The following is a 16,321-nucleotide window of genomic DNA, read 5'->3' as shown; positions in this document are numbered from 1 at the left end:
CAAATAATTTATGTCATCTTTTCCACTGTTATTTCCATGGAGGGCACTAACTGTGTTGCCAATATCAAACCTCCTGCAGAAAAAAAGGGGAGGGGGGCTGCAAAAGACTGATGGAGGCAGGGAAGAAGAGGGAGCAAGAGGAGTGGATGGGGGGAGGGGAATAAGTGCCATACTCAGCTTTTTCTTGACTGAAGATGCACAGCCATCTGTGAGGAGACAAACACACGTATGGCCATCATTTGTCCAACATCTTACGTGATGTGAAGGCTTTTCACTCGCCATGCCAACCTGTGTGGTGGATGATGTATGTGTTTCTTCAGTCCCGTGATTACTAGCATGGAGCTGCAGAGCAATGCTCTTCACCTCATCAGTTCCACAGGCTGCGCTCCAAGGTGGGTGAGGGATTCTCTGCAAGATGGCTTCTGACACGCAGCACAACCAAGGTGTACCAGCATGAATATTATACAGTGCATTTCACCACAGCCACCCACTGTGAATAGATCAATCGAGGTGGATGAGGTGAATTAGAATTTTAATAGAGTTCCTAGGTGCTGTAATTAAAAAGAATGATTATATTTGGTCTAAATTTATGAAAAAATTGATGTTGCATTGGGGTGGTATTTTCTGATTCAGCCCTATATGTAGCATGCTAGGCCTGCTTATATCTCTTACCTGCTTTGATAGAACGTTTGTACTAAAATAGCACCAAAGCAAATGCAATAATGCATATAGATTAATTATTATCCTCGTTATTCTATTTTTCTGGCATATTTGCCATGCTGACCTGCCTGTACATAACATTTTTACCTAGTTGTCTTCAAGTCATTAATCACTGCCAAGATTTAGGCGAGTATTATTAAGTTTCATTTAATTTGGAAAATTAAGCCCATTGCTCCTTTTGGTCTGTAATTATCTTTCATGGCTGGTGGGCGATGCCTAACAGGTTTAAATATGCCTAAAACAGCACAACCAAAAGGTAAGTATGAAGCAGCAGCATGTGTCAAACTGGTAGAATGGAGGGTTATAGTAATTGTTGTGGGAGCCATGGGAGCAATAGTTTCCTAGAGAGAAAGGTAACAAACCAAGAAGATACAGCTGAATTACAGTAGAAAACCATCTGCTACAGGATGCGCTTTAGGGAGGTCTTTTGTTATAAACCTTTGCAATTTAACCATGGATATATTATATGGGTTTTCAGCTAATTATTAAATATCTTATCTATATAAAAATGGTTTGGGTAAAAACTATATTTTATGTAAGTTACACCAAGGAAAATATTCCAAATTATGATAAGCAAGTAAAAAGTACAGTATTTATGGTCATGTATAATTTTTTTAAGCCTTAAAAGTCAGCTATAGACATATATTTATGAAATAATATTGCCATTGTCACTACAATGTAAAATATTATTTTTTTCCAAACTGGTACAAACAATTTGGCATCAATACAAAAGCACCATTTCATGATATCGCCCTAGAGCAGTAGCAGCATCAGTATCAGGCCACTTCTGGTGATTCAGTCCTTCTTTTGGACTTTTCAGAGACTTTCCACAGCCAAGACATATATTTAAGCACCTTAGGGCCTGATCTTCAAAAGATTTATGTTTTATATTAGTTGAAAGACCTGATCTCCAAATAGGGCACAAAGTGATCGCAATAAAATGTTCTTTTGCTTTTTTGCCTTCGTCAAGATGGAAACCACTTTCTAATGAGCAAGCTTCTCAAACTTATGGGGGGAGGAAATGCAAATATTAAAACTTACCAGGTACAAAACTGTGCCACTGCAAAGGAAGTTTTTGCAGTTTTGTTTTATAGGTTTGAAATTCGGGTAGAAACTCACAAACAAAAATGTCTTTGGTCATTTGGGAAAAAGAAGATATGTCTTTAGAGACAGCTTGTGGAAAGGAACAAGTATTTTGGCAGCTGATTTTGACTAAATAATAACACTTTTGCCTAAATATTATAGTCTAAACTGTCCATGATTCGGATATGTTCAGTTTCTCCTTTTATAACCCAAAACCAGCATAGGTCCTGTACTGTATTAAGGTCCTTGATGTAGGGAAGGTCAGCATGATGATCCTTTCTGCAGATCTAATTATTTGTTGTAGTTTAGACCTGTCCTGTTTAGTGGATGAGCCAAACCACAGGGAGATGGATATGCATAAAACAGACATGATAATGGCAGTTTATAAGATGATGAGCAGCTTCTGAGGAAAGTTGTGCTTCCTGAGTTGCCACAGGGAGTACAGTCTCTGCTGAGCTTTCTTCTAAACAGTGTCTGTGTGTGAGGTCAGCCTTAAGTCCAAAGAATGGGTGGTTCAAAAATGGTCCACCATCATCTCAATAATTTTTACAGCTCACGGGTGCATCTGTGTATACCAGTGAACTTGGTCACCATAGTGAATAAGACTAAAGGCAGTGAAGTCATCTGCAAACTGCGGGGGTTTCACAGACCCATCAGTGACTGATATGCAGTCATTTGTATACAAGGAGAAGAGAAACTTTAATTCATAGCTTATTTGTAATGCTGTCAACTCTTTTGTTACTACCATTAATTTGTTCCTGTCCGTTAAAGGCAATGAAAGAAGACTGGTCATGCATTGTGAACTTTTCTTTATATACACCATGTCATTTGGAGCATATCAAAAGATTACTCATTGACTGAAAAACTTTTTTGCATATTTTAAATGTTAAATACTACCTAAACCCCAGATCAACATTTTTGCAGACAAACTGTATAAATAGGGCCTCAATTATGAATATTAATAATATTTAAATTTCTCTATATTTATCTCTATGCTGCCCTGAGTGGTTTGAAACAAGGTTACTACTGTACCGTGGAGTATTCCTATTTGTTAGTAAAGGTAAGGTTAGGTAAACATCTATTCAGACATTGTCTATGTCACAGTTCTTCATTCGGTAATTATTGTCCACTCAAGTTACTTCAGAACTTTGAACTGATAAGTTAGAGTGACATAATCTTTAAGGACACTCTGTTTTTCTATTGTTCATATATAGCTAAACATTCACTTTTACAGCCATTATATTGACAGTTAAGCTGTTCCATGAGACATTCCAATATCCAAGTATAAACTGAACACAGCATGAAACCATCTCACTCAGAGACACACCACCATGGTAAATCAGGACTTGGAATTCCAGGAACTGATGCAGTGTTTTTCTTGAGAGCATATTGCTAACTATTAGTCAGAATAGAGGTTCATTCTAGCTAAGTAAAGTATTTATTCATATAAAATTTAAAAATAAAAATATCTTCTACTTATTCCCAGACTTAGCTGTGTGTCAACTAGAAATGCAACTAATAATTATCTTGCAAATTGATTATTTTGTCGATTATTTTTTTGATCAATTGATTAAAAATCGGAAAGCCAAAGATTCTTGGTGAAACTTAGACTTTTCCACTTGAGGAGTTGTGGAGAGAGCATATTGACAGGCGAAAAAGTTTAATCAATAACTAAATTAGTTGACTATTATTTCAATACCGTAATTGTTAGTCAGGTTCCGATGAATTGTTTCAGCCCTAGTCTCAACACTGCTTACTTCGGTGGCATTTTCAGTTTGTCTTGGAGTGAGGTCATGCTTTAAAATCAGTTTTAAGTTACTTTTCAAGTTTAAATTTCATTAATGAAAAAAGTAGGCATCTTTTTATTGTTAATGCAACATGGCTGACTTAATTTTCTTTTTTATTTATGACTAATGCTGGGAATTAACCCGTCAAAATATTAACCTTATTCAGTTGGAGCAAAGGATTCTACAGGTTGGAAATTCTCTGGTTGTAAACCTGATGTGAAGTTGTACTCTTTGAATAATAAAAAGAAACCAGAGGTTTCATGAACCATAGGATATATATAAGCTCTACTTTTTGCTACTTCTGTTTATTCCTCCTGTGACTTGCTGACTTTATCATAGCTCTTACTTGTTTCTAGTTTTTCCACGGTTTGCTTTTTGTGTTTAACCTTGAATTTTAGTTTTAATAAAGATCTTCTGTATGAGTCTTAAATCTGTTCTTTAAGTATTACTAAATTTGCATTGATCTGTACCTATGTATATTAATTTAGCTTTTCCCTGACATTATTTTTGTTAACCTTTTCTTATGTCTGATCACGATAATCCAAGAAACATTTACCAATTCTGCAAAGGGTTTCAAGTGTTTCTCTATAATAAGACTTTCATGCTATCACAACCTGAAGAAAATGGCATAAATATTTTCTGTCTGTCAACATCTACATTATTCCATTTCTGAAAAATGAAAGTCGAAACATGATGGGAAGACAGTACAGGTTGTCCAAATATGAAGTTAATTATATGACAACAACATCCAGCATGTTTTGAAAGGAAAACTAAATGAATCAAAACAAATATATTTGCTGCCAATACAATATAATTCAAGAAATCTAATGTATCTGTTATAATTTCATTTATACCATTGAACACAATATTGATTTTCATTTTTTAATATTATGGTGACTGTAAATAATATAATTGCAACACCCCAAGTGCCTTTCAATGGGAATTATTTTCACAGCAGAAAATGACAAAGAAATGATGTCATTTAAGATAGAGATCACCACAGAAGTATCACTATCAGTGCTTAGAGGGAAAAAAATGGTTTGTGATCTAAGTGTTACCATGATATTTAAGATCCAATTCAGCTTCTTTTCCATAAAAAAAAACAAAATACTGAAACTTTTAAAAGTTCATTCTTTTGATGAGCCTTTAACCTAAACTCACTTGAACAGATTCTATTATTTGGATACATCAAAAATAGAAAAGTGATCACACTGAATCAAAAATGGTTTCAATTAAAATGATATGTAAGACGTGTTGTCATAATCTGTAAAAATACATGATAGAAGATGGAAGTGTGATAACACATCTAATACAGGTTTCCAATTCTTGTTTTAAAAAAAGGCCTGGTCATCGAAATGTTTTTTTTCCTCTACATACAACATATCAATATTTTGTCTATTTCATTTATTACAGAATAAAAGGTATGATGTTAATTACAAATATAGCCTTCTCCACATGTATTAGCAACCTGGTTACATATTGTATGTAAAGCCTAAATAAATTTCTTTTTTGATCGATAAATTATTGTTTTTTCTTCAAACTGGTACTTTGATCATTTTTAGGGTTGTTAGTAATTGTTAAGGTGTTGCTGTAAATGCCTTATCTTTTGTGCTGCTTGTATCACCCATGTATTGTGACCTTTTCTCTATATATTTTGGTAAGAATTTGATCCTCACAATACTCTCTACATTGCCTACATTGTCTAAAGTATGGGTCTCCAAACACAGTCTTCCAGATCTACAGTACTGTCCTGCAGGTTTTAGATGCATCCCTGCTCCAACACTGCTGAACTAAATTCCCAATCTTGGTGACATGCTGAAGTGGTAGTTCAGTCATTTGAGTTAGCTGTATTCGAGCAGGGATCCCTCTAAAATCTGCAGGACAATAGATGTTGAAGACCAGGTTTGGAGCCCACAGTCTAAATGATAGTGAGTTTTGTTTAAGCAGGTGCATGAAGGAATCTTCATCTTCAGTTCCACCGGATAATCACACTGCAGGTTAGGTGCTTGTTTGCTTGCACAGGTTTACTAACAGGAGTCTCTCCATGACCTTTAGGAAGTGGGATATTGGGCAACAGGTTTATAGTCATTGAGGATCGCAGATTATTTTTCTTTTGTAACAAAGCAAGGTCTTTCACAACATTAGAACTGTCTCCAGGGTCAGACTAAGTTTGAGGAGTCCCAAATGCCTTTGGGATTCTGAGACTGACACCATCAGGACCTGGAGACTTATTCTGATTCAGCCTCTCCTGTTGCCTCTTCATTTAAAATCTGGAGAGAGACAGAACAGTCAAAGGGAGCAGCAATATCTTCTGAACTGGTTGACAACTAATGCATAGAAGTAAGAAGGTAGGATGAAATATTTGATGTATGACAGGGGAATGTGGTTGGGATGTCCTTAAAGGGGACTGGGCATGAGCATAAAAAAATACAAAAAACATATCCTTAAATAAAAAAAATATATGTTAGGTGATCATCTTGAGAGTATTTATTCAGTCTTTTCTGAGCCTGATAAGAATTTCTGCAACGACCCAGATCAGCAGACATAAACATTGTTATGCACCATCTGCTGGCAATTTATATTACCAAATTAAAAAATTTAAACAATTATGTTTTTTGTAGGGATTACCAGTGATGGGACTAACGGCGTTGTTTTAGTAACGAGTAATCTAACTAATTACTTTGACTGTAACTATAACGCAGTTACCATTGCAGACACCCCGTTACTGCGCGTTACTCAGGTCGCACAATGAACCTTTTTTCATGATAGGACTCGTGCGCAGCTGCGTGAAGCTGACACCCCACCCACGTCAAAAAACTCTGCAAATAGACTGAATGGTTAGTGCAACATTAGTGCAGATTTGTGCAGAAAAAAAATATTGTTTGTGCTACTTTTGTTTAAGAGATATTAAAGATTATTTTTTAGGTCATCCAGAGGTGCGCGCCTTGTCATGAGAGAAGGGAGGATGAGAATGGCTGATGTAAGGTGAGATTCCGTCTGTCAGTTGGGTAGGTGGGTGTTTCTGCTGGTGGGTGTTAACGTACAGCACACACAGAGAGATGGAGAGTGAGGATGACTCCAGCAGCGAAACAGCGTTTTCCTGATGGAAATACCGGTGTTACGTCGAGCTGCGTTTCCCCATCACATACGGTTTCCTCTGCATCTCCGCACAGCGCAGGCGGCACGATTCACCGCACAAGCGACAGGAAACGCGCATGCTCGCTAAAGGCGCGCAACAGTCGCCCTGTGCTCGCGCCACCGGAGAACTATGGAGAGCGTGAACGATCAAATGAAAGGGAGAAAGATGGATGGATGGATGGATGGATGGATGGATGGATGGATGGATGGATACTCTGCCTTTTCAACCTACTGTATTTTTTATTTTAAACATTATTTGATGGCCTTTGTGGCAGGGATGGAGATCCATATTTTATGTCACACGCAGAGTATACATCTAGATAGATGTTGCAGTATATATAACAACCCAAACACACAGGATTTCAGAATTAGACATCCCCAGTTTTTAATTTCACCAGATCTGAATGCCCTGTTAAAAAACTTCACATGGCGTTTTCCCCTGATGTCATTTACGTTGAGTTGCAATAAATGCAAAACACTCTGCAGGTTCTTGTCTTTGTCGTCCACTCTATTCAGATGGCTTTGGAAACACACCGCGAGAAGGTGGGGGCTGGTTGGTGAGGGTTACGGGGGCTAGAAACGCAAAAGTAATGGAATAGTTACTTTTACTAGTAACTAGTTACTTTTATTGTGGAGTAACTCAGTTAGTAACTCAGTTACTTTTTGGGAGAAGTAACTAGTAACTGTAACTAATTACTTTTTCAAAGTAACGTGCCCAACACTGGGGATTACATACTGTATAATAATTTCCATCACTAACAAGAGTCTAAGAACAGCATAGATTCGCCCGGTACAGTATTAGCATTGGTAAGGCCATGTATTCATGCATCAATCAACTAGTCAGCAGAATCTAAAGGCTTCCACAGCTTTACTTCCCATTTTAATGAAGTCCAGTGTTCACATTGTATTCTAAGTGCTCCTCATGTCTTATTCCTCTAGCATTCAATGTTTTTGATGTTGGAATTTTCCTTTTTCTTTTCCCATTTCAGGTCCGCACTGCTAACTTGCTTGGCTACATTACTCTTCCCAAAGATCCATTGCCGACATGTGCAATGTCATATCACCAGGCATGCAGTTTGTGATGATATAAAATACTTAAAGGCTTTTTATATAAAAATAAATAATAATAAGTAAACAAAGCCTCATAATTTAATTAGAAAGCCTTTATATGAAGCTGGATTTAGCAACTGAAGCAGGCATGTTATGGTCATAGTATGTGACTCCACCCTTTTCTGACAATTAACTATCTTGAACTATTTGAAATTAAACTCTTTATGGGGGTTACACATATGTGAAACCACTTGTAACCTCATTATAAACTGACAAGGTGTTTGTTGGATTTAACAGGACCGGAAGTAAAGTTCACTACCAACTCCAGCCAAATTATCTAGTCCTCAGTAACTGCTCCATGGGCTGCCCGTCAAAAAAATACAGCCTTTGTTAAGGGATTCATCCAAAAAGGGAGCAATGTTTTTGTAACGTGACCCGGGTAACTATGCTATGTCAACTGGTGTCAGGCTACAAGTGCAATATACCAGCTTGCCCGTGGGCTAAACCCAAAATGTGGTCCCTTGTGTCCTAAACAAGGCAGCCAAGGATAAGGTTCCAAGTGTCTTCCTTGACAAATATCTGTGGGTAAAAAGGGCAAAGAGGAAGAAACAACCATGGTGACCACACTGGAAACTGGGCAGAAACTTCTATTCATCAAGTCAGAAGAGTCTACTGGAGGAATGCATGTACATTACTGCATGGAAGAACAATCACTAGTATAACTATATAGTTTTTATCAAAACTCCCAAACACAAATCCCTCATTAGCATGCATTTCCCCATTTTGCCATAGAGCAGAGGTCAAAGTCTCTTCTCTAATGGGATCCGTTACCACAGAGGAAGCATTGTCTCTCATCAAAGAGACGGAAGTCCTCTTCTGCTGTTACAAAGCTCTGCTTTTCAAAGTGCTGCATCTGTTGGAGCATGTTTCATGTTCCAGTTAAAGTGAGCAACCTAACCTTTACCCCTGTATGAATTAGGCTTACAAGATGGTGGTTATTTGTCAACTGTTCCTCGGAAATGTTCAAAGTCAAGTTTTGGAATTTGGTTGATGTTCAAGAAGCTCCAATTAGGATAATGCATGTGATTATCTTAGGTAGATTTTTGCCTTTTGGACATAAACCAGGCCATCCAGTTCAGTGGTTCTCAAAATGGGACGCAGAAAAACTCATTAGGTTTCCCCATCACCTCCCTCGGCTGTGGTTGAGCTGCAGCAGGTTAAGTGTCACTCAGAAATTAGCGTTCTCCTGGTAGAGCAGTGGACGCCACATCAGCTGCTACCATTTTTGTAACTACATTAAACAAACCCTCTGAAGGCCTCAATGATGCATGCAATCTTAATTTTTATTACAGCAATTTATTATACACTCCCCAAGCTTATGACAGGCCCGACTGTCATTAACAGATTAATTATAATTTCCCCCTGTGCTCAGAGTTAAAGAGAAACGTGAACGCATGCAGCCGTCTCTTAAAAAAACACAATGAGAGCTCGCTAACAGTGTTTCATCAATCCACTGCCTTTACCCTTCACCCTTCCTGAAAGTAAATGAAATGAAGGAACCATGGGTCTGCTCCTGTGGTCCTCCCTCCAGCCACAGTGCAAAGCACACGCTCAGTCACAAGCAGTGCACTGAAGAGCCAAAGTCTCCTCCCAGTTCATCTTGTGCCAAAGAACTCAGGAAGAAGACATGAGCACTGCTGTTCGGTTTCTCCACCTCTGGGTAATATGCATAAAAATGACAGTAGCACACAACAGAAATGTCATGAAGGTCTGATGGCTGAACTAACATCCACGTCAACACCCATGCTCACCATGTTAAAAAGGTCCTCTTATAATACTGTTTACAACCTACCTGCTAATATCTATACACTAATGTATCAATGCAGGTCAGGTCAAAAGATTATTTTGATAAATCAGATGACCTTAAAAAATGTATAAATACCCTTTTTTTTTATTTCATTAAAAACCAAAATATGTGAAATTCATGTTAATGCTCTAGTCAATCCCATTAATCATAAATAGCAGGAACCCAAACAGAAACTAATGCAACATACAAGAGACAACTTTGAAGTTAAAGTTCTAAAGCTAGACATTTTTAAATACTTGCAAATTTGAAGCTCTTGTGCTTTTAAAATAATCTGTAAATGAAAATTTCAGTTAAGGTGAGTTTTAATAGCTAAAAATTAGAGCTTTTCTAAGGCATATCTGTTAAATCCTTAAATTAGGGACTACAAAATAAAAGGTCACACCATGTATCAGAGCAGACCTGTGGATAGCCAAGAGGATACAGGAGGTCAGACTGACACAGAGGTCGATCCATTAGGAGCTATTTATATCAACCTTACATTCACTACTAAAATAAGTTTAAAAAAATTAAGTCACAGTACTCAATAGATTCATGAAGAAACATTTGACTTCTGCGACAACTATGAGCAAAAAGAGCAAACATCTTCATTTGTTGCACAAACTGTTGGTGGCAAATATTTGTTGACTGTAACCCCTAGCAGTACATGATCTATGTGGTTTAAGGCATATTTTCAAAAGTCTGCAAAAAATAATGCCTCAACAAATTACTAAGCTAAAAAATCTCAACAATACATACACTGAGACTGATATTCTTGCTATGATATATTTTATCTTTTACCTTTGTCAAACACTCTTAATCTTTTAAAAGGGCCCAGCCTGAGCATTAGGAGTGTACTAATATGTGCCTTAGTGAAAATATGGCTGCTGAAAAATAATCACTGGAGAGGAAGTGGAAGAGGAGTGTGATTGCTGCCGTGTTGTGAAATTTTAACTATGATGCCAGCTACAAGAAAGAGAGACGGCTCCATTTTTAAGTGGACTTAGGTTAGTCAGTGTTTCCAGAAAGATGCTACATGTCTTTGATATGTCTGTTGTGGAGAGTGTGGTTTGTTCTGCCATTTTTTTTCTGGTGTACCAGCATCAGATAGGGAAGGTTGGCTTTATTCTGGGGACTCCTGTAGAACCTCTGTTGACAGATTCTGTCACTATGTTTAGCCATCAGCATCCTTTTCAGCAGACTGTCATAAAATGGTGGCATCTAAAGTCACAAGCTTCTTCAAGGCCACTGTAATATAGACTGCTATGGGAGATTCTTCGATCAGCCTTAAGTAACTAGAGCAATTTTTTCAAAATAACTCATACAATCCTATATGTAGCAGCTGCAACATTAGATTTCACTTTGGGATTTATAAAGCAATTGTTTATTTGAGCAAAATTCTGTTTTAATTTAGGAACGTAACACATTTATGAATGTCGCTGAATAGATTTTCTTTGCCAATGCCACAGATGTTTTAAACAGACAGCAGAACACTTAATACAGAACCTTATTTTTTCATAGCTGTGAAATCTGCATTGGAATTGTCTGTTTAAGTTGACATTGCTGATATATATATATATATATATATATATATATATATATATATATATATATATATATATATATATATATATATATATATATATATATATATATATATATATATATATATATATATATATATATATATATATATATATATATATATATATATATATATATATAAATCAATGACTGGATGTAATCAATGGATTTTCTTTGACAGAAACTTTTAAGTAATCTGACAGTATTGTCTCTGTAAAGTGCCCTGAAATGATATGTGGTGTGAATTGGCGCTGCAGCACATAAATAATTAAACTGAAACCTGAACAAATGTAAGCTCTGTACTCTACATCATTTGTTCTTTGTTGTTTGCTAAAAGAAAGACCATAGTACTTTAATATTTTTATGCTTTTATCAACATAGACATACATCTTTTTCAAATGAAAAGCAAGAAGGAAGAATGTTACTTAGAGTACATATATCATCTGATTATGACAACCTTGAAAGGTTGAAACTGTTTTTATAGATAACAGAAAAAAATCAACATTCTTTAACTCTACATAAATTAAAATCTTTAAATGCATGCAATCAGTTTCAACACATGTTTTACCTATCTTTTAAGGGTGGTAGAGAGGATTCTTTTCGGGTGTTGGTGGAGAAAAGGATGAAATGTCTGATGCAGCTCATCCTCTGGAAGGGAAGACATCCGCTGCATAACCATCTGCATAAATGCACAATAAATTCTAAAGAATATTTCACAGTTGCTTTGATTATTTCCCATCAGGAGATACATTTACTGATAGTTTACAGATTATCTCTAAAGACGACTATAGGGCAAACCTGATAAATACAGTCTTTGTGCACCATAACGTACTGAGAAGCCTCTACTGTATCAGCTGGGGTACAGCTTTTGACTGCAGGTCTATTTGCAGCAAATTAAAGCCAGAGCACAGAGATATTGAGGTCAGGGTGAGTTTTGCAAATATGTTACAGGCTCTATGGCAGGAGCATTAAAAAACTAGTTGGGTAGAAGGTAATAGAGACATATTAGGCAAAGATGGGGATTAAACTCATTGGCTCAGCATTAATCATCTCTAATGGCTCTCACCTTCAATTTGTGCTTCTTAAAAGTTCTACTCTCTGAGAATTCATCCTATCAGGTAACCTGAATTGTCAATCCCTGTAAGTGTTTTTAGTGTGAGTTTGTTGGTACATTAAAATTTGAAATATGTTTTATTTATTAATATTTGAAATATCTGATGTGATTACTCTTTAGAGTGTGTCATGTTGGACTATCCAAAAACTTAAAATGCTTCTTTAAAGCAGCATAAAAACAGTGACAGGAAAATCATTACAATTTTTGTAGCATTCCATTACATTATCTTGAAACTATTATCATCAAAACGGAAATATTTTGATTTGTAATGAACTTGATAAAATATATTTTAGATTTAAGTTTTGAAATAAAAAAAAAAGATTAAAAAAATTCTTGATTTTCTAATTCTTTGAGATGTACCTATATTTGAGGCAATAATATTAATTGTATAAGTTGGGAACATAAGCATTTAAGCAAAAACAAATAACAAAATAAACATGAACCAAAACAAGTTTAGTAATAAATTGACTTTAGTGCTACTAATGCTAGAGTTTAAGCCTCATGTCTTTACACGCTTTGCTTCAGTCTTGCATGAACAATGCATATAGGAAGGTAAGAGCAATGATGTGAACTACAATGTTTCATTTATGAGCGAGACACAATGGTAAAGAGAGCCGCATTTCATTAAAGTTTAATTAAGACAAATGATCTGTGAGAGCTCACCGTCTCAAAGGTAGCTCTCAACATGTAACAAGCAGCTGGCTGAAACTGCTGAGGAGAGAAGAAGGAAACAGTGAAAGAAGATAATGAACAACAGGTCTGACTGAGTAACATGCATGCAGTAGTTAGAATAAAACTGCATAAACAAAAGTGGTTGGCTCTGTTGTGTTCTACCAGTTGGTAGTCATTGTGGTTAAGATCACTGTGATGAGAAAAGATGTGAAAAGTACCTCAAAGTGTCACATTCTTCTCAGACACAAACAAACATAAACACAAATACATAAACACCACTGCTGACAAACTACTACTCAAATTTATAGACTGCACTGGCACAAGCTCTCTAGGGTTTTTTTTTATTGTCTGTTTTTCTTCTAAATAAGTTTTCTTTAATGGGTGTCTCTAATTATACTTTTTTAATTTCTATTCATGTATTATATGTACTTTCTGAGCTGGAACTATGAAAAAAATTTGGTTTTATAATTAAAGTAGATATTCTTTATTGTTGGTGTTCCTTCTCTAGTTATTTTACAATTTCAACGACATCAAACAGTGATATCTTTATCTTTATCAACGCCATTTAAAACGATAGATCAGGAATCCAAAATTTAGCTAAAAATATTTCACGGTTCCACTGCTTTTCACAACAAACATAAATTTTTTTAAATTTATGTATGTACCCTTGATTATATGCATTGAATGTGAATAAATTGGAATATGTATTTAGATGTGACTCTGTTTTCAGATGTTTGAAAATAAGGCCCTTATACTCAAATATATTTCTTATTAAGCACAAATTCTTGTATTTATTTATTTTTTAATCAGTCTAATGTATCCTTTAGTTTTTCGGAGAACTATAATGTGTTTTTGTTGCTGTACCTGTTGCGTGTTAAGTAACTACACTTGAAAAAATCAAAATCTAGATAAGTCAATTTTTCTCAAAATAAGTCCAATTATTCTTGGATTGAGGAGGTTCCATTTTGCCAATGGAACAAGAAAATTTACACTTAAAATAAGAAAACACGTTTGCATTGTTTTATTTCAAGTGCATTTTATCTAATTATCTTATTTTAAGAGTAAAAATACTCATCCCATTTTCAAACTAGATCATTTAACTACTCAAATTAAGGGTAAACACACTTAATTTAAGAAATCATTACTTATTTCTATATCCTTTTTCCAGTGTAGCATTGCACTAGTTGAGATGCTAAAATAATTCAGATATCTTTTTAATAATATTCAAATTAATTGAATATGACCATACAGGACTGACACATCGGAATCTCTTGAGAACACAGATGTGTTTAAAGTGACCAATAATCATCCTGTGTTTGTGAGCAAGCAAGCACAGTATTTGCATGAAGCAGCCCAGCTTAGGGTTCCAACATCATTTCTTGTTATGTATATGTCTTGTATTATCACCGGAAATTACAAGGGGAAAATCTTTGTAGGTTTCTATCCTATTAGCTTTTCCTTAATTGGTTTTTGCCACGCTCTGCAGAATGAGATTGACCAAACTGCTGCACAGAATATTTGATCAATAAAGACTGTACCCAGTGTGTTTTGAGACTAAGCAGTGATGCTGGGCAAATAAAAAAAGTTTAAATCTAGAACAAATGACACCCCAAAAAAATTATAAACAAAAAAATTAAACAAGCTTTATATATTTACCTGTTCTATAGTCCTTTTGACTTCACTTTTAGGTATTTTCTCCTCTCGCTACTGCTCCCTGTAAAGCTCTATAGCTCAGAGATACAGTATGTGGGTAACCTGTTTCTTTAAGGGGTAGTTGAACTGTTTCTGTTAAGAACCAAATTATTCTTACCCCTGGAAGATTTGGGTGTTAAAAGTATTTAAATTTTTTTCACCAAGGGTTTCCTCCGACTGGTAGAAATGTACAGGCATATTGGATTAGCCTAGCTTGCATCTTGTTGACAATATGTTTTGGGAGCTAAAGATTAGGGTGATTCCAAGGAGGCATTTCATCCTCAAAGCCTTGGTGCTCCATCCTGTATCATTTTATATCAGAAGCAACCTTTTTTGGCTCAGTGAAAATATTTTCTTACGTAAATCTGCCAGAGGTATGAATAATGTCTGACAGAGTTTATTAAGTGTCAGGACCTCCGTAGCTTGCAATTAATAGGGAACATTCAGATCTGCATGTGTACCTTTTTTATGTTGGTTTCATGAATTCTTCCTCATTTAGTGAATGTTCACACCATTATATCAATAATCTGACACATAATTTTTTTAATTATAACTAATCTAATTCAAAAATATGTTTAGTCTGATTTAATGACAAATGGTGAGAAAGTGTTTTGTCTTTTTTTATAGAATGTCAGCAAACTTCTTATTTAAACTGCAATGTAAGTAAAGCCGGGCATACACTGTACAGGTTTATGCCCTTTTCAGGTCGATTCTCCAGTCGTGCAAAAATCATGCATCCTATGCCCTGTAGTATTCTGGGGGTAACCAGGGGCAGTTAACCTCACACAACCACCTCCTGGTCAGAAATCGTAAGGTCTGTAAAAAATCAAACATGTTTGAAATTCAGTCGGCCCTGGTCTTTTGGTCTTTGTGGGCAAATCCTGCTGTTGAAGTAGAGCTACAAGTGTCTATGAGGCAACTTACCTGAACCTCATGCACTGCACATGTGCAAACAAGGGAATTCTTCGTCTTCTTCTTCCAGATTGACGAGTCCGACCAGCGATATCTATATGTGCTGAGACCTAGGTGTGGTTTTGGACTTACAGTGTGAGCAATTAGATTGCATCAGAGTGTCAGGCCGTGCAGTGTAAAAACATACATGATGAGCTGTGAACTTTTAAACCCTGCGGTTTTATCGTATCATCATTTCAGCTGTAGCTGAGTACAACGATTGAAAATATCATACAGTGTATGCCTGGCTTAATGTATCTACTGTTGATAAAAAAAAAAAAACACTCTTTTTCAACAATGGGCTGCATAATGATCCAATGGTTAGAGCTCTTGCAGTTGGAAAGTCCCAAATTTAAATCCCTACACCTTTGCTATAGTCTCCATGCTTTCTCTGAGCATGTATGAGGTTCTCTGCAACTTCCTCCCTCAATCTAAAAACAACATGGTTAATTGCCATCTTAAAATTGTCTTTATGTCGGATTACTGTACTTTTTTATTGGATGTTTGTTCCTTTTGTCTCTTTGATGCCCTGTGATGGACTGGCGACCTGTTTCTGCTTCTCATCCTAATTCCCTTTGCAACAATCCACATGCAGACCTACAGCTATGGGATGGTTTCTGATATTTCCATCAATATTTCTAAAGTGTTTCATCTGAGAGTCAAATGCAACTTATTTAATAATCTCTC

The sequence above is a fragment of the Cyprinodon tularosa genome, unplaced genomic scaffold, assembly GCF_016077235.1.
Source record: "Cyprinodon tularosa strain WSP-4 unplaced genomic scaffold, ASM1607723v1 ctg158, whole genome shotgun sequence".
Classification (NCBI taxonomy): Eukaryota; Metazoa; Chordata; class Actinopteri; order Cyprinodontiformes; family Cyprinodontidae; genus Cyprinodon; species Cyprinodon tularosa.
Note: the sequence above shows the minus strand (reverse complement) of the source record.